Raw genomic sequence first — 20633 nt, forward strand, 5'->3', positions numbered from 1 at the left:
ATCACGGTGGTTTGGATGAGGATGGAAACAGTGGAGAAGAAGAGAAATATTCAAATATGAGATATAGTTGACAATGAAATTAACAGAATTTTGCTCATGGATAAAATGAGGGGGAAAGCAGAGAAAAAGGAGTGGAACCAACAATGACTCCTTGATACGTGGCCTAAGCAACTGGGTACCTCTTGAGTGAGTTCCTGACATAGGAAAGACTGAAGAGGAACAGGTGTGAGGGGAAATCAAGATTGGTGTCTTAACCATGATGGGTTTATGATGCCCATTAGAAATCCAAGTAAATATGTCCTGGAGGAAGTTAGATAAATGGGTTTGGAACTTAATAGGGAGGTCAGGAATAGAGATAAAATTTTAGGTTTCCTTGACACATAGATGGTATTTAAGGTCAAGGGGCATGGTGAGACAGATTTTCTAGGGAAAAAAATAGAGTTAGTGAAGAGATGAGAGCTTGAGTCAGTCTTGGACACTCCAACATGAAGAAGGTAAGCAGAGAAGGGAAAGAATGCAGCAAAGAGGACTGAGGAGGAGAGGCCATAAGGCAGGAGAAAACCAGAAGCACCAAGAGAGGGGAATCCATAACTGAGAGAGGGTACTGGTCTACTGAGGGGTTGAGTAAGATGACAACAGAAAGGTGACCACTGGATTTGCAACAAGGAGGTTAGACAAGAACAGTTTCAGTGAATGGTGGAAATGGAAGACAAATGGAAACTGACTAATGAGCTAATGGGAAGTAAGGAAACAGAAGGAGGAAAAATCATTTGAGAAATTTTGTTGGGAAAGGGAACAGAGAAATGGAGCAATTGCTGAGAAAGAAACAGAAGTAAGGGAATAATTTGTTACCCTGTTGGTTGGTTGATTTTGAAAAAAAGGAGACAATACACTGTGCTTTCAGAATAGAGAGCTACTTTAAGGTGCTATTTATTGTTACTGTTGATAGAAACTCATATCTAATTTATAAAACCATAAATTTACAGGATTAAATCACTAAATAAATGCAAATAATTCGCTTGAAGAAAAATGACCTCTGGGGGATTGCCTCACATTCTTACTCATTATTTAAATATGTTTTTCTGCATCAGCCCTGAGGTTTGAGTAACTCAGGTTTAAAATTTTTGAATTGAATTAGCATATGTCCTGGTTCCATTCCTCATTAAGGCAGCACCTACATCTCTTGCAGGGTGACAAATGTGTGAAAACCTAAACGATGATGTGGAAAGACTAATATCGTGTCAGCCAAAGTAAGATCTGAGGGGAAAGGAAAAATTTTTAATCATTTCCCAATAAATCTCATGGCATTCCTCTTAGTTCTAAATAAATTCAAGGTAGCACTTCAGAATTATATTTACCACAAAAGATCCTTAACTTCCATGGCATGGGTGTGTACTCACCGATTTTAGCTTGTGGTTTTTCTTCCCTCTGACTCCTGTCCAGGTTTGGATTCACTACTATTAAATCAGATGCTTATTTTAAAAAGGATTCTTTCAAAACAGAGCTTTGTGATGACCTGAAAAGTGTCTGTGTGCATATGTATGTGAAATTTAATAATATTTCATGATGACCAAATTCCCACTCTATTCTGATAAAAAAAAAAAGGTTCAGATCAGGAAATAGATTTTACTAATGAAGTATATTAATTGTGTCCTTCTCTTAGAAGTCGCAATGTACCCTTGTACAGAAAGATCAGGATACCAGAGGATATAAAAATTCACTTATAAGATTGCCTTATCATTGTAAAGTTTAGCAACATTGCTGCTCGGAAACTACAGAATGGACGGCGTGACACTTAAATTCATCTGTTAGTAGTGAGTCAGAGACTTCATACATTACACACACATCCCAGTAGTAGAGTCTGTATATGAAGGGAAATTCTAGATGATCCCTAACAACCTCTCCCAGCCTGAGAGATCTACATTTGGCCTTAAGTGCTGAACACTTAAAAATAAATCATTTAAGGATCAGACCAAGGATTCCGTAGCCCCTGGGACTTGGAATAAACTTCAAAACACAAATGAACAAGCAATGTATTTCATTTAGTCAAGGAAGATTATGGAATTTATGAAAGCATATAGATAGTATGGTTCTCTTCCCTCCCTCAACTCAAAAATGTTGTTTGCTCAAGATCTAAAGTCAGAAGAAAAGAAAAAAGAATGAATAAGTGTTATAACTCCATTTATTCAGACTATACCTCAGATAAATGGGTTCTGTCAGGCAGTAAATAAAAACATCTTCCAAAGAGGTTTAAGGTTTTGGAAAAAAGTCCCAGAACACTATTGCATCCAGCATCCTGGAGATCATGGACATTTTCTGCTATTAGGGAGGACAATATATATTTTCTTAATTATATGGTCCTCCTTTCTTTGTGAAGACCTTATTAACCAAGCAAATCTATCCCAGAGGGAGCACATGGAGCAGGGAGGAAATAGACAGGAAGCCAAGGTCAGAAGGACCAGCTGGAAGACCCTCCCATCCAGCAGTCTGAAGAACTATATGCTACTAGGTGCCCCTGATTTTCTCCTGATTGCTCTGAATTCAATCACGAACATGAAACTTTTATATTTCGTGGATTGGAAGCTGGAAGAATCAGAGGTTAAAGTCAGTTAACTATAGCACAATTCCATCCACAGATGCAGGCTAGTCAATGGTAAGAAGATATCCATCAACTGCTCAACTCTAAAGGCTCATATTCTGCCCCACATACCGCTTAGAGAGGCCATGTAGTTTCTAGGTGCTTCATTATTTTCTTGCTTCCAGGAGCTGTTTTGGCTATCTGTCTTATTCTGCCCTCTCATGTGAATTGATTCTCCATTTCCTCTTTAAACTCTCCAGGTCTTCTTGAGTCCTAAAACATTGCTCCCTTCTTCAATTAAAGAAAGATGTGAGACTCGTCTTTGAAATCTCATTTCCATGTCGTAACAAACATCCATCAGTCACTCATCAGACATGTTTTTATTTCATTTGTTTAAATCTTCCACCATTGCAACTGTCAGTAAAATATTTAAATCTCTTCAGTGAAGTCTTAAGGTAATGAATCTTACGTGGATTTCTGCTGATGAAGAGGCCATTTTGTAGCAAGTTTTTCAGACACAAGTGGTAAGGCACAAAGCTGGCCCTGAGGCTGTGCTGCATGGATTCCAACTGGGGAAAAGACACAAAAGAAGATCAGCTCTAAACAAGCAGGCAATTTTCAAAATAGGATCCCAATGGGAGTGAGAGGATCAATGGTGGCCTGGAGGAATCCAGTCAAGGCTTATTAGCACCAACCACCACACTCCAATAACTTTTTCTCTTTCCTTTCTCTTATTTCTTCATCTCTCTTTCCTTCTCTTCTGTTTGTCCTTGAGACCCAACAGAGTTCTCCAAAAGCCTAACAGTCTCTACTATCCTCAGACATGACTCCATTTCCAAAGCCTTATGATATTGCCATATCAAGGCAATATTAATTTCAAGTCCCCATTTCCTGTTGAGGAACCAATGCTGAAATTCCATGAGGTATAAATGAAGTTTTAGAACATCTTTCCTTTTACTTATAGTTGAAACGGTGGTAAGCAGAAGCAATGAGATGTAGCCAATGATGTCTTGGTGAGTAAATAATTCTTTCTCAGGCTGGAGTTGAAGTTGAAGAAGAAGCTGTCACTTTGTTTTTTGTTGTATCAAAAATGGTTCTGAGTCCTAAACTGCAGGAAAATAAGTAACAACTAAGTCCCATGAATTGGGGCCAAATAGGAGCAATTACATTGGAAAGAAGATAAAAAGACCACAAGTGCCACGTGCCTTATATCAGATGCCTCTTGCACCTCATGCCTGTCTCTGAGGACACAGCCCTGTGTTTCTTGCTCACTGAGCTTTCTCCTGTAACTAGCCCAGCGTCTGATATCTAGAAGGAGCCCACTAAGTGATTTTAAGAATAAGTGAATACGATAGTTATTTCTAGGCTTCTGTTAAAAGATCTCTTTGCAGAGTTTAGCAGGCAAAGCACTGGAGTGTTACTCCCAGTTTTACCACTAACCTGGTAGCATAACTTTAAATAAGCACCGTCACCACTTTCAGCTTCAGTTCGTCACCTAGAAACCCAGGACAATAATACACACTCTACCTTTACCAGAAATTGGTAGTACCAAGTCAGATCATGAAGATAAGTATCTTTTTAAAAGTGGAAAGTTTGAAAAAAAACAGAAATTAATGTCATTATCAAGGAATTAAATGAACAAGAAATATTTTCCAAATATGCTTCACGACACAACTTTTTCTCTCCCGAATTTATATGCACTGCCATGCAATTCAGCCAGCACCAAATTACTACCCTCTCATACCCAGTTGTCCTTATTCTGACCTTGCAACCTTCCTACCCCTCAGCTTATCAAGGTATCCTCCTGTATGCAAAACCAGTATTTAGAGCCAGCGAAGAGCTCATTTTTCATCATTTCCTCAGAGACATACATTCCTCAACTCGCTGAGCCGAGCTATCCCACCATGATAGCCCTCTGCCCCACAGGAAGGTTTTGATTTATTTAGTCGGCAGCTGACATTTTTCTCAGCTGCCTGTTTCTCAAAATGTACTTTATGTTCTGCTACTCACTTCAGTTAATGCTATTTTCACCACTGGCCAAACTTTGTGTTTGGATTTGAATTTTATTTGAATTTTTCATTCTAATTTGGCAATATCTTTGCATCAGAAATGTCAGTGATATCATTAACCATTCAGTATACACAGTCTAAAAAATAGATGCTCTCCAGCAACTCTGAAGTGATGAAAGTTCTCGAAAGCAATCAAGATTTCTAGGTGATTTTACTATAAAATTAAAGATCTGTAGAAGAAAGTTTTCCTCCAACAGTTGAAAAAGAAAGTCTCAGGGAACGACCAACCCAGTGATGTCGTGTTACTGTGAAGGTAAATCTTAATACTTGATTACAGCTATACTTTTACATTTCTTTGAAGTGCTCAGAAGTAAAAAGTACTCCCTCAACCTCAGATTAAATATCCACCATCACTTCCCCTCACTACCCATAAAACATGATGACATTACATTTCCCAGTTTTTGAATTCTCAGATTTAGTTTCTTCTTATTCATTTTCCTTTGGGGTGGGTTGGGTATTTGCAATGGTTAAGAACAGAGCTGCTGTTTTAGGTACTACCAGTAGGTGTCTTAATAGATGACATAATTAGTTCAAAACTTAATTTAAGGCATATGCTGATAAAATGTCGATTTGTGTTTCTACAAAGATGTATTTTAAAGTTCTGTTCTTAACTCATAGTTGAGGCATTAAAGCTCAGTAATACAAGACAGGGATGGGGCTGAGGCCAGGCACTAAACCTATTCAGTAATGTGGCATGGAATTTGGGGTCAAGGAAGGGATAGTCCCCCCATAGGGCATCAGAACCAAAATGGACTTGAGCAGGTAAAGCTGCTTGTCCAAAGGAGCTTGACAGAAAAAAAACTTGAATGTCTGCCAGAAACTTTCTGCTAGATGCAGTGCAGATACCGCGCGATTCAAGGCAAGCATAGAAAGGCAAGCAGCATCCCTGCTGGTCGCCCCGCATCATTGCCTGTGAAAGAACCGTGAGTCCAGGAGACAAGTAGAGAAAGACCTTTAGAGACAAGGACCTACTAATATACGCTAACTTGGCAGATCAAGACCTAGAAGCAAGTATAAACCACAGGGCCATTGGAGGATTTATCTCCTTGGATCCCAGTAGTGGCAAAGGCTGGCGCCAGAGTTCTCTCCTGTGATAGAGTGCCGCATCAAGCAGAAAGCTACTTCACGGAGCCTGAAAATTAATACGGCACTATATATCAGAGAATCCACGGCCCCTGATCCTGCAATTCCACTTCGAGAGATTCCCTTTGTTTTATTAAAAAAAAATCAAATGTGCACAAAGATTTATGTTTTTAAAATGTTCATGAGAACTTTGTTCAAAAGAACATAGGAGGGGAAGGAGAAATCTAAATGTTTAACAATAGAGAAATTGATTTAAATGGTTTTGGCACATCTGCATAATGGATACAACCATTAAAAATCACATTATCTGGATTTCTGCTTCCAGCCAAGATGGAATAACAGAGGCCAGATTCACTCTTCCATTTGAAACAACCAAAAATAAAAATGCCCAAGATAAATTATATGAAACAATAGTTTCAAGACACTGTACCCCAGGCAATGAATGACAGCAATCCCCGAGAGCTGGGAAACAAATGAGGTGAGCCCTAATCTTGCCCCAGATTATTGCCTTGGGAGAGTGTCCAGACCATGGCACAGGGAGGGGAAATTGAGGCAGAGCCCAGTGGCTTCTCCAAGTTGAAGAGGCAGAGCTGAGATTATAGGACAGAATAGCAGGGAAAAGAAAGGTGCACAGAGATAGAATCCTAGAAATTGCAGAGAATCCCTTCAAGTATTAAGCAGAGCACTCAACAGGCACCTGAAAAATACCCAGGCCAGGGAAAGCACCATCCAAAAAGATGAGAGATGATAGTGCCTCTTCACATGTATCTAGAATTTAAAAAGGAGTTTATTGCTTGATCATATATTCCTTAATTCTTTAAATAATAATTTTATACCTTTCATTTTTTCTGGCTCTAATCACTAATGATTGTTGGTCATTTTCAAACAAGAAATCATTTCATATAAATATTTAGGAAACCACCCTGTGTGATTGAGATTAAGAATAAAGAGAGGGGCCGACCCGGTGTCGCAGTGGTTAAGGTCACATGCTCCGCTTCAGTGGCCCAGGGTTCACTGGTTCGGATCTCAGGTGCGGACCTACACACCACTTGTCAAACCATGCTGTGGCAAGCATCCCACATATAAAGTAGAGGAAAATGGGCACAGATGTTAGCTCAGGGCCAGTCTTCCTTGGCAAAAGAAACAGAGGAGGATTGGCAGCAGATGTTAGCTTAGGGCTAATCTCCTCTCAAAAAAAATAAATAAATAAAATAAAGACAAAAATAAAAGTCACCCATTTATGGCAGTAGCAAAACAGTTACCAGTAAATCGAATATTTTTTTCTTTTTTTTTCTTTAAGTAAGATTAGCCCTGAGCTAACATCTGCTGCCAATCTTCCTCTTTTTGCTGAGGAAGACTGGCCCTGAGCCAACATCCGTGCTCATCTTCAAACTACTTTATATGTGGGATGCCTGGCACAGCATGACTTGCCAAACAGTGCCCTGTCTGTACCCACAATCCGAACCAGCGAACCCCAGGCTGCCAAAGTGGAACATGTGAATTTAACCACTGCGCCATCGGGCCAGCCCCTTAATTTTTTTTTCCAATATCAATGATCTTTAAAAACTACCTTTCATTTCTCACCCCTGAATTCATTGACACATAATGTCAGGTTAGGATAAATTCAAACCATGTTTACTCGTTGTAAGAATGTGGCTTTGTATAATGTAAAGCCTTTTTACTTAAAAGTACTTCAAATCGCAGTTTTACTCAGTTTTTGATGATCAAATTCACTACACTATCTATTGTGAAATTGTTAAACTATTAAATGCTTTCTATATTTCCTCTCATTCTTCATCTGCTTCAACCGAGGATTCCTAATTCTTTGAGATCTTCCTATTATCCCTATAATTACCTTTGTGGTTGTATCTTTCTGGGCATTCTTTTTTACTTTAAAGAACCGCTATCATTAATGGCTTCTGGAATGTTTCAAACATGATCTTTACATTGATAGTTCCACACACTGTGAATCCTACTTTCCCAAGGAAGAAATTTTTTTGACAACTATGTTTCCCAGGATCCCTTGCAGCTATGGTGCAGATCTGAGCCTTTAATTGGGAGATGAGCTACATGAAGAACAGTCTAGGCAGGGACCTCCCTTTTCTTCGTGGGGGGCAGTAGAGGCTGCATGGCTCTAGTGTTGACAGCTACAACAGCTCCTTGATTGAACCAGAAGCAGTAACTTCTTGGTAGGGCCAGTTTAGCTGCGTGTTCTGTGCCTGGTGACACTGGGGCAGCTTCCTGTCCACACCATTCAGCAGCACCATCAAATGGTCCTGTGATTGGGATAGAGGCAGTGACCTCCATACCAGGACAGTTGCATGAGTGGCTCTGGTCATTGTTCCTTGAAGTCAGGCCCAGAGTCTGTTTCTCCAGCCTGTCTAATGAGTCTGTGAGTCATCTAATATCTCTCCCCAGATCCCTGTCTTTTTAAATATAAAGCCAATTACTCTTTCTTTCCTGTCATTTATCACACAGACATCTGACAACGTTTAGTCTAAGGCCCACCATGGCTTTCATTCCAATACACTTTAAGCTGGGTGTTAGAGCTGCTGAAACTTTTCATTGCAGCACGCTTGGCTCATTTTAACAAGGAATAGTTTGCAATGTTTCACCATGATTTATGTTTCCTTTGCCTAGCAAAACCGTGAGTGTGCAAAAGAACAGAGTCGATTTTGATGACTGGACCAAGACGTATCATGGAATGAAAGCACAGTGGCTCTCAGAAGCCAGACTCCACAGGCAACAACCTCCCGAAGAATAAAAAAGGGCCTTCAATTGCTACAGATGTGGAAATGAGACAAACTGAATTTTGTCTCATTTTTAATCCCCAGAGCCAGTTAGGCCCTTAGATACAAAGGACCTTTGAATTTTAAGTTCGATTAAGGAAGATTTTCCTCATTTGGTGGGAGTTGGCAGGCAGTTCAAAGACTAAATTTAGAGCTTATGTGAAGCCATTCTTACCAGCTCTTATCAAATCAGAGTTTACAGTCCCTTGGCCAGTCCTTATCCATTTTTTAAATCTTGGATTAAATGTCACTTCCTCAATGAGCACTTTCTTGCCTCTCAATCTAAATTTGTTCCCTCTGCTATGTTGTTTCAAAGAATGCTGTAATTTCTTTGAAACAGTAAAACAGTTTTTACTTTGTAGGCCTTATCACAATTTCTATGTATTTCTGTGTGGTTATCTGTATAATAAATATCTTCCCTTCCCATTACCCTCTAAGCCATATTGAATGCCCTGTGTAGAGAATAGTGCCTGGCACAAAGGAATGAGATAAATAGTTGACGAATGAATGAATCTGAACAACCAGGCGTCTATCTCACTCTGTGCTGAACTGTTCCTTAAGTGTGTTTACACCCAGTGACACATTAACTCAAATACTGCCTGAAGAGGATTGGAAGTACATGAACCAGGGCTTCTGGGAGTGGGGCTGTAGCTCAATATGATTGAAGACAAAAAAAATAAAGACTTTACAGAGAATTCACAACAAGATAGTCATCAGTGTGGAAAACTGCAGAAAGCATGCTTGTATGCAGAGTGGACACAGAAATAACGTTAGACTAATCATCTCCAAACTTGAACCAGGCTGATGTGAGAGATCATAGTGAGCCAGGCCCTGAGAGACAATGGGAAAATTTGGATTACTGACAGTGTGATTTGCTTACTCTTCTACTCATGCATAGTAAGGAACTTAGCCTTGCCCAAAGACAGGCCTTTTTCCCACTCAGTTCCTGGGAGGTAACCTCTAAATCTTTGGAATCTCCTGAATCATAGGAGTGTCTTTGTTATGGATGACGGGCCCCTTGGACCACACCTGACGATTTCTGCTAACAAGATGACTCAGCATGGGGCTGGCCACAACTAATAGCCTTAGGGTGGGAAGTTGGCCATGCCAGAAAGACCAACCATATCATTTATGGTGGGGGCTTTGGGTTACATGACATCAATGAACCCTGAGACTGAGTGTAACCAAGTGGACAATCAATCAATGATGCCTCCATAATGAAGCCCCAATAAAACCTCTGGACACCAAAGCTTAGGTGAGCTTCCTGGGTTGGCAATGCCTTGTGAGTATTGTCACACATCAATCACATCAATGCTGAGAGGGTACCCCATTCCTGAGGACAATGGAAGCTTCGAGACTGAAACCCTCCCAGACTGTCCTATGCATCTCTTACGTTGACTAATTTAAATGTATTTTTCTTGTAATCATAGAAGCCATGATTATAATAGGTTTCAAAGAGTTCTGTGAGTCTTTCTAGCAAATACTGAAACTAAGGGTGGTTTGGGGAAACCCCTAAACTTGCAGTTGTCAGAAGTGAAGATAGTGTTGTGCAGACTCTTCCCTTTAACTTTGTAGTTCATTCCTAACTCCCTGCGATTGGAGTCAGAAGTTTGGGGTAGACTGGGCAGTCGGGAGGACTATGCCCTTAACCTCACAGTTTGGCCAACTTCTAGGTAGCTACATTTTGTGTTGAGCAATTCCATATGGATAAAATAAGTTTTATCTGTGTGATGCCTAAGCAGCTAATCAATTATATCGAGAGAATGAAAAAAACAATTAAAAATAGATAACATGAGCAAAACAACTAGAAAGGGAACTAAATGTCTCAATTTTGATGACTACATGTGTTGTTTGGAACACATGTATATGTGAGATTATCACTTTTAAATGTTTTCAACACATGGGTTGGCAACATCCAATAATAACAGTATTTATTAAGTGCTTGCTGTTGAACAGTTTCTGTTCTAAGTGTTCTATGTATATTAACTCATTTAATTCTCATAACAAGCCAGTTATTAGCCCAGTTTATAGAAACTGAGCCACAAGGAGGTTAAATAATTTGCCCTAGGTCACACACTCCCAGGATCTGAATCCAGACCCTCTGACTCCACAGTTCATGCTCTTAACAGTGCCCCATATGACTTCTCGGAAGGTGATCACCTAATTTTCTCTGGTCTTATAGAAAAGTGTTAGCAAACCAGTTATCTTCATCCCCAATTCTATTTGTCTTTTTGAGGAAGTAACTTTTTTTTTTTTTTTGAGGAAGATTAGCCGTGAGCTAACATCTGCTGCCAATCCTCCTCTTTTTGCTGAGGAAGACTGGCCCTGAGCTAACATCCGTGCCCATCTAAAGCTCTCTGCTTTACGTGGGACGCCTGCCACAGCATGGCTTGCCAAGCAGTGCGATGTCCGCACCAGGGATCAGAACCAGGGAACCCGGGATGCTGAAACAGAACATGCAAACTTAACCGCTGCACCACCAGGCCAGCCCGAGAAAGTAACATTTTTATATGAGCTGATATGTATTTATTTCTGATACTTTCCCTTCACCCTTCAACCCTTGTTATGTCAGGCAAGAAGTCCTGACTTCTTTTACTGGAGGAGGAAGGACACAATGAACACAAAAGAAAAAAGAATAAATAAAACCTTTGCTTTCAAGCTTCAAAATAAAATTAGGAAACTTCCTCTAGAAACAGTAGAATGAAAGAAAAAGGTTTTGAGTTTGGGTTATAACTTTTGAGTTTTAGAAAAATCTATGCCTTAAAAAAGATCTCTGAGGACCACAACTAAAAAATATATATATACAACCATATACTGGGGGGATTTGGGGAGAAAAAGCAGAAAAAAACAAGATCTCTGAGAATATAGATTGATACAAAGACCAATTATGCAGCCCTAGATTTAATGTAAATTTCTTGGTCTGTGGGAATTCCCAGGGGCAATGGAGACAAAAGTAAGATGTTGAAGAAGACCTCTGCGCCCCACCTCCATACCCTCTCCCACCAATGGGGTGAGAGGGACAATATTGGAGCCCAGAGAGGTTTGGAGGAATCTAAGATTAGGGGACTTACTAACAATTCTGTCAGAAAGCCAGGCGACAATGCTCTTGCAAATTTCCACCAGGGCAGAGATAGCTGTGCAGCATTGCCAATGGGCCTGGAGAGCTCAAGACAGCCCTGTTCTGTCAGACTGATGTTAGAGCAGACGAATTTTCACATGCACACGAAAACTGAGGAATCAACTGGGAGAGCCTTGGTGAACCTGGAGGGCTCTCAGTTTTTTGATAAAAAGAACATAGAATATGCAAGTCAACAACCAGAAATTTACAGGGACTCAGACATGTGGACACAGAAACAGTAATCCTGCAGACCAGACCCAAAGCACAGGATCCCAACAGGGGCCAGCACAGGCCAGGTGCCGCCAAACAATGCCAGGACACCATTGAAGCCCTCTAGAACTTAGATGTCATCCCAAGGAGGGGGAGGGGGAAACCTGAACTGGTGGAGAAAATCTTGAATTGACTTAAAAAGTCATGCTTTAACTGAGAAAATCCTATATTAAAGTAAGTTTTTGGATTCCAGGCAAAATGGTTATTGGAGTTCGAAATTAAGTTGTTATAGAAAATAAAGCTGTCTTGGTTTGTACATCTGAGTAAATTGCAAAATGTTTACCTTCTACATCTCTATTCACCGGATCAGCCATATTCAGAGTCTTCTCTGCTCCTACACAAATCACAAATGGCTTTCCTGTGTATTACATAACCCTCTCGGGCCTACCAAGGGTGATGTGCTCTTTCTAAGACCAGGAAATCGAAACATCACAACTGAAAATCACTAATCTGGTTACTCACTAAAAGAAATAGCTTGGGTTAGTATGGAATTTGGTGTAATACAGGAACTTGATACTAGAGGCACCAGAGGAAGTCATATTCCTGTTGGGGGACCCTGCTGACAGTTTATTCTAATGAAGGCAGTGACTGGGAAACAGCTATTTCAAAAGGCACATAAACAAACATTGAGAAACAGTAGACACATAAGATAATTCACTTGGACACTTTTATATGCAGCATGTACGGGATTTAAAATAACATCCCAAGTTAAACTGAAAACATTACTATGCAAATGCCACAACTAAGTGAAATGTAAGAGTAAATACCAGCCTTGCAAATTGGTCTCCCTTAAGGGCACTCAAAGGCAGAGGATGGCATGCTGCTCTCTAAAGAAATGTCCTCTTCTCTATCAATCTTTTCTGTTTTGACAGCAAACCCATTGACCAGCACATGTTTCAGAAATTCTGAACAATTGACTTTCAAGGCCTAACATTCATTCGTTCCCCACCTTCTTAGAAATCTCATAGCAGCCATTGTTGGCAATAAAAAACATCATAAATCTAACCCAAAGACTTCATCACTTCAAAAAGAGAACAGACGCCCCCGGTTCCCACATCATTTGTAGACTTCTGTGTTGGTCCTCTCATTGAATTGGCCACGCCGGCAGGAGGTCATCCATCAGCAGGTGTCACCAAGCACAAGCACAGAATGGCTTAACAGAAAAATGGAGTCTTTTTAAAAATTCTCTATTGTTCTACTAAAATGTAAGCTGCTTGTTGATCTTATCACACTGACTTGCGCTTTAGTGAAGTGTTGAAAAGACCCAGGCTGCACACATTCGTGAAGTTTTGAAACAAAGGCTCAGTGAACAGATGAATATTTTCTCCCAGCAGCTCATTGTGGAACTGAGTTTTTATGAACCCAAAACATGTTTGATTTGGCCACAATTAAAAGTCAAGTTAAAACTAAATACCATTTCTGTGAAAGAAATTGGAGAGAAATTTTAGGGAGTTATTGACACAAGGACGTCTGAAACTGAAAAGCACTAAGCTAACAATAAGCCTTTGTTTAATGAAACGAAGTAACAGTACAGGGCAGAGGCAAAAAGCATAGGCTCCAGATACAGGCTGTGCGCATTCAGATCCTTCGTATTTTAGCTCTGTGACCTTGAACAAATTACTCCACTTTTCCACACTTCAGTCTTTTTGAAAAATTGGCATAGTAAATAATAGGTACCTCATAGAAATGCCAGTGCCTGGCATAAAAGCAAAGAGCTTTCCTATAACATTGAAAATTGTATCCTAATGATTCCAAGAGCTATTACCTAAGAATGTTTGTTACAGAAACCTGGCGTGTTAGATGTTTGCTAGAAAACACTGATTATTGTGATTGTAAACTGTGTTTACCATGGGAAGCTGTTCTGACTCACCAACCTTGTGACTAGTAAATAGCTAAATGCAGCATTGCTGATCTAGGTCTAATTTATTCAACCAGTATAAAAGGACTGTGCAGATTCTCCTAAATTTGGGAACATAGCTAAAGGCATTCCTCAGTGTAAAAATGAATTTTAAAACAATAAAATGATTCCGAGAGATTTACCTTAAATCGCAATGCAATATCTCTATTTGAAATGACAACAATATCTTCAGCTGACAGCAGTCATCTCACTTTCAGATTTATTCAGTATTTCCTCAACTTCAAAAGCACTTCAAACCCATAAAGGAGGGGAAAAAATGTCTTTTTTCATTTTCAATAGTTACACCAGGATACTTTTCTAAAGTTTTTCATATTTATCATGCCTTCAACAAGTAACTCATAATACTCTAAGAGTATGATAGCGATGATGAATAAAAATCAACACCGTTCCCTTCTTGTCTTTAACTGTGTGGAACAATGTAATGTGTCCTTTTCCTAAACTCTGAGTCCACCAGGATGAGGAAATGTGGAGGATGTGGCTCAGGACCAAGGGATTAGGAGTTCCCAGGCCTGGGTCTCCTTGATCAGTTTCCTGTGGCCTGGAGTCCTAAGTTTGTGGCAAGTAAATAGGGGAGGAGAAAAAGATGGAGGACCAATGCCGAGGACCAGGCCTTTGGGACTAAGCGGTTAGCAGACGCCCAGGTGTGTTCCTTCTTCCTCATGCTCACATTTGGCTTGGCTCCTGACTCCTACCCATCTCTCACTAAACCCTGAAAATAAATGTCCAGAAGAACCCACACAAACTGAGTGAGCAGCCAGCTACCCCACAAGCCGTCTCCAGAGAAGATCCATGGTCTCCCAACAGGAGCCCCACTCCTCTCACCAGGCCTGGGAACTCAAAATGGGCACAAAAAGTGAGGACCATGAGATAGATTCAGATTACAGCTCAGAAACTGAGATTAAGATTGATATTCAAACAGCTGAATTTCTGAACCTTATCGTGCGGTTGATGACACATCCTGCTTTTAATCTTGTGTCAATCTTCAGTCAGAGATGTTCTGTCACATCTCTTGGTGGGTGGGTGTCAACCTTTTTTAAACATGGAGACCTCCTTTTTAAAGGCGAAAATTTTGGAGATGGTAATAGATTTTTAATATCCTCTGATTGAAAAGTAGTATTATGAATACAGTAACACTTTTAAATAAAGTTGTTCATTGGTTTTTTACTAATCACAATACATCCATGTATATTTTTAACCTAGAAGGACGAGTATATATAAAACAAACTTGTCAGAGTACCTGACACAGTGAAAGCACTCAGTTAAGATTAGCTATAATCACTGCTGTGGTTGATGTCTATTCAATCCGTAGACCATGCCTGGTGCACATATGGATTCTCAGAATCCTTATAGTTCCTCAACAACACAAGAGCTGTTCTAGACTCTAAATTTTTGATAGCAGTAACTTTGTCTGATTCATATTTCAAAACCAGCAGCATCTAACGCTGTCTCTTGCTTATAGATGATTCTTGATAAACTAATTGAATTGAATCTATTTCCCTCAAATTTCATAAACAGATGAAGTGCCTTGGTTTTGCTCCTTAGCATTTTTAAACTTTTCCATTGTTTTTTAAGGTTTTACAAGTTTATACTTCTTAAAAACAACAAAAAAAATAAGAACATTGATATAATGTTATACATGAAAATGAAGAAAAGTCTTCTTGGCAAGGAGAATGTAGGGCGGAGTTCTGCCAGAATTTTTTCTTGATATGACCTGAGCATAATTTTACTGAAGGAACTAGGGTACTGTCTAAGAAAGACTCAGCTTCTGTCCACTCTAGATAATAAACAAAATTGGGCTGTTTGCCTCTAGAATAATCTAAGTTCTTGTTCTTTTATAATAGATTGGTTTATGTCCTAAAAAAATACAGAAAATTTAACACGTCAATAGAAAAGTGGACAAATGTTATGAAAAGGCAGTTCACAAAAGAAAAAATTAAAATGGCTAATAAGCATTTGAAAATAAATTCAATCTCACAAATAATTATCAAAATAGCAAATAAAATAACAAGATATAGCATATTTGTATAATAAATTGATAGGGTTTGGGGGAGAAAGGTCCTTCGTGGAATAACGGAGATTGGTGAAACACTGTCATACACTGCTGATCAACATGTAAGCTAGTGCAAACTTTTTAAATGCGAATGTGGCAATATTTACTAAAGCCCTTAAGAAGATTAATATTAATAACTTGAATGCTCATCAAGACTGGTGGGCCAAATCATGGAACATCCATATGTGATAGAATGCAAAAATGGGCACAATCGCATGTGCCTCCCTGAATCCATGCACTTTGTAACTTTGCAGCTCTTCCATGAAGCGGTAGACTCTATGTCCCCATCCTCTGAATCTGAGCTGACTTTGTGATTTGCTTTGGCCAACAGAATGTGGCAGAAATGACAGTGTGCAAGTTCTGAGCTTACACCTCATGAGACCTTGCACTCTCCTACCTGCTCTCTTGAGACCTCTGCTTTTACTACGTGGATAAGCCCAGGCTAGCCTCCTAGAGGATGAGAGACCACGCAGACCAGAGCCAAGTCAGCCCAGACCCAGCTGAGGCCCTGGACATGTGAGAGAGCCCAGCTAAGATCAACAAAGTTGACCTGCAGCTGATCACACTGGACCTCAGATGTGTGAGGGAGTCTAACCAAGACCAGAAGAAATACCCAGTTGAGTCCCACTAAAATTGCTGACCCAGAAATAGCAAGTAATCTAGAATATCATGATTATTATACTAACACTAGAAAGAACATATTATAACTTTGTGCACTGGCCTAGAAGGATGTTTATCATATATTGGAGAAAAAAAGATGAAAAATATTGCTTATAGTAAGATTTAATTTTCTACAAGAGCAAAACAAAATAAAACCTATACATATAAAAGCTTATAGTAAGGCATGTATGGACATGTCCCTGGTTCCTCAGGAGGGTGAGCCTGGCAAAAGAGAGGGGAGTGTGGGAGAGGAAGCAGAGGAACAGAAGAGATCAGCCTTTTCCTTTACCCATCTCTGGTTTATACGATCGCAACAGCCAGCTTGAATCATTTTTGTAATTTAGAGATTTTGCTTTTAAAGAAAATTTATAATGGCCATTGCCAATGTGAAGATCTGAGGAGTGCTCTGGAACACCTGAAGGCTTGCAGTTGAAGACACAAAGGTCCAGCAGTGGAAAGAACATGCACTTTGGATTCTGAGCTTTGCTACTACAGGAAGAAAGAGAGAAAGAGAGAGAGAGTTAAGTGCTTGCCCCATTAATTCTGTTCCTACAAATTTAATTCATAGGAAATAATCATACATGTGCATAAATAACTACACAGACGTATTTCATTGTACACTTCTATTATATCAAAAATTGGGGAAAATATAAATGTCCACCAGTAGTAGAATGGTTAAATAAATAATGGCCATTTCTGTACGAATGCAGCCATTAAAACCACACTAATGATCTGAAAATACTCTTGCTGTTAAGGGAAAAAATACAATAAATAAAACCAAATAAACCACATCGTTACAATTTTGTAAATGTACATATATAAAGCTAATTCACCAAGTTGTTAACAAAGCTTATCTCTGCATGTTTGATTTAAAAGGTGATTTTTATTTTCTTCATATATTCTCTATTTTCCCATTATATGTAATGAATATCCATTCCTCTGAAGTCAGAAAAAAAAACATACTGTGAATATTTTAAAGAATCCTGGAAGAGGGAAGAGAGGGGCATAGCAGAGAAATCAGTGAGAAAACACAAGAAAATCCACATTTTCTTACCTCCCAGTGATACTGAGTTAAAAACTGTCAAGCAAGAGACATTTTCTCAGGGGTATGAGACAGCATAGATGATAGTATGGAATACTTATATATATTCACTGGAGTGAACTGGCAGAGAGACAGAAATTGATAATGCAGAGCAGAGAATCTAACATTATGAAGCCCTTTAGTTGGCAAAGGTGGTGGGGTCCGGTACCTGAATACAGGAGCTGACCTTCAGATGAGCAGGGAGGGTTCATCCATTAGACAGATGAAAGGGCAGAGAACATGGATACAGATGCAGTAGTGTTGTCAGATTTGGAGTGAGAAGATGAAGCTGCACTCTGATTGCTTCTATTTTCTTAGTGAAATGAGAAGTGAGATTATTAGTTGAGTATGAAGGAGATGTGAAATAGTCTAATACTGCCTGGTTTTTCCTCTTTCTCACCTCCACCTTTCTCACCTTGCAGAGTGGTGAAAAATCCCATATTCGAGAAACATCTTTGAAACACTTTTAACGGTTTTCTATCCCTGTAAAAAAAAAAAAATGGTGAAATGGGGTTGTGGAATAAGGTTCCTGGTTGTACTGAGCTTTCATTTTTGTTGATGAAATAAAACACATATGAGATAATAAGGAAATAATTCAGCCAACAAGGAAATGATTTTCAATCATGAGACTTGCTAAATAAAATAGGTGCACCATTTATGATACCAATAATAGTACCCTAAAGGAGTGGGCATATTTCTATTGTCTATAGTTCTTCTGAAAGCCTCCATGGAAGAACCTTTAAATGGGAGAAAAGAAGAAGAGTTTATACAGGTAAAATATTAGTCAGAGTGGGTGCAAGCTTGGGGCCAGCATGCAGGACAATAAATTAATGATGGTGGAGTGACACCCATATCTAGAAACAGAAAGAGGCACTAAGTCAGCCTGTGAGGAAAGAGCCAGGTCACTCCTCAAGGGCCTCCTCCAGGAAGATCTTTGTCAGAAAGGATCAGGCATTCAGGGTGTGGGCAGAGCCCACAAATCACCTCTGACCCTTCTCACATTTATTTCCTTTGCCTGGTACTTTCTCTCTCAACCAGCATCCTGCCACTCCCTGACCCCCACTAAGATACGCACACCATTTACTCATAATCATCCATCAGATCTTTACCTAGATTTTACTTTTTCTGGGAAGCCTTTTCTGGTGAAGATCCTCTTATGTTGCTCTCTACCTACCATACCAGATGTAAGCTGTGTGAGACCAGTGACCATATTTCTCTTACTTTGATTTTCTCTAGCACTTAGCACAATATCTGCACATAGTGGGCGGTCCAAAAGTACTTATTGAATGAATGAATCTTAGTTCTCAGCTGTCCTGCAACACAATTAAGCCTTGATCTGGAGAACATGCGACTGTCATTTTAGAAACAGACCTGAAGGGATAAAGGAGGAAGCAAGGAAACAAGGTCAACAGGAAGAGGTTTCGAAAGATGTGCTGTTAGCTGGTCCTCCCAGAAACCCCACTTCCTGTTCTGGGGCAGTAGTGCCAAATAGTTTCAGGGACTCTGCATGTGACCCACTGGGATCCAAGGCAGAGGGGAGGCCTTTTAAGAGTGGAGGCCCAGCCTGCTTGCCGTAGTCTGGACTGTGATAGTGTTCATCTTCCTAGTCAGGGAGGGTCCCAACATGGGACTTTGTCGCCTCCCAGGCTCCACAGCCTTGGGAATGGAGGAGGTTATATCTGCCAGTGGTTTGGGGTCTTTATAGTGAAAAACTAACTTTCCCAGAGACAGGTCTTGCCTTTACCCTCAGCTACTCAGTGATGATCTCTAGGCCCCTGGAATGTCCTGTCTGACAGGTGAGTCTTTGTTTGCCTGAGGGTTTGGGCCACTGTCAGCCTACTAATGTGATTTATGATGGGGTCTTTGGAACATGTCATGTGAGTTTCAACCTCCAGAGGAACCAGAGACTAAAAGTACTACCCAGAACCTCATGGAGGGGCTGGCAGCTAAAGGTCAGCCACATTAGCAGTATGTGTGATCAAGCCCCAATAAAAACTCTGAACCTCTGATCCCTAGAGGTTCAAGTGAGCTTCCTTGGTTAGCAATACTCTGTGCATATGGTCACATATCATGGCCAGGAGAAGAAAACACCTCCCACATCTCCACAGGGAGAGGATGACCAGAAGTTTCACATTAAGCACTGTCCCACATGTCACCGTGTGGCATCAGAATTGGCCATCCCAAAATGTGTCTCTTTGGTTAAAGACAAAAAGCTCTGAAAAAACTTTGACCTTCCCCCTAACTGCCTAAAAGAATTTAAGATAGAAGGCCTGTTCCCAGGACAGGCCATTACCATAGATAACTCTGGATCTCAATAGACTGTGAGGGTTCTTGCCAAGCACATTCTTATCAAAATTCTCTTTACCAAACATTCACTTTTCCATTTCCATGTGAATTGCCTTCCTCCCCTCTGAAGCTCCAAACATCCTCCTTTGTGTTTAGCTGAAGACAGTATTTAAGGTGGCAACTTTGGCCATTCTGGCTGAGTTACTCAGATTTCCTGGGTTTCTCCCACTTGTTCATGTTATAAAGCTTTGTTTGATTTTCTCCTGTTATTCTGTCTCATGTCAATTTAAGAATATTAGACCAGCCAGAAGGACCTAGAGGGTAGAGAAATTGTCTTCCTGCCCTACATCACCCTATGCATCTCTCCCTTTGGCTGATTCTGATTCATATCCTTTTAATATAATAAAACTAATCATAAGTGTAACACTTTCTGAATTCTATGAGTCATTCTATTGAACTATTAAACTTGAAGGGGTGTGAGACCCCCCAAATTTATAGCCAACCAGTCAAAAGTGAGGGTGGCCTGGGGACCTCTGAACTTTCAATTGGCGTCTGAAGCGAAGCAGTCTTGCAGATAACTGCACCCTTGCTCTGTGAAGTTTGGCATAATTCCAAGTAGTTGGGATCAGAACTTATTGCAGGGTGATTCAGAGGGCAGCATGGGAAATAGAACTAAGGTCCCTGACACCTGGAGTTCCTGATCATCCCCTAGGAAGCCCATTAGGAAACGA

General features: G+C 40.1%; 1 long non-coding RNA gene and 1 gene segment (V, D, J or C); one reads left to right on the top strand and one right to left on the bottom strand.

Moving 5' to 3' along the window:
• Positions 1–20633, top strand: part of LOC103543748 (T cell receptor alpha chain MC.7.G5-like) — a 440107-nt gene that overhangs the window by 50029 nt on the left and 369445 nt on the right.
• LOC139077740 (uncharacterized) overlaps positions 17815–20633 on the bottom strand; it is a 28542-nt gene continuing 25723 nt past the window's right edge. The window contains exons 2-3 of the long non-coding RNA XR_011530203.1: positions 18032–18099; positions 17815–17929 (exon numbers count right to left, since the gene is read on the bottom strand). This is a non-coding gene — a long non-coding RNA (uncharacterized lncRNA). The remainder of the gene's footprint in view (positions 17930–18031; positions 18100–20633) is intronic.

Source organism: Equus przewalskii, chromosome 1, assembly GCF_037783145.1.
Source record: "Equus przewalskii isolate Varuska chromosome 1, EquPr2, whole genome shotgun sequence".
Classification (NCBI taxonomy): domain Eukaryota; kingdom Metazoa; phylum Chordata; class Mammalia; order Perissodactyla; family Equidae; genus Equus; species Equus przewalskii.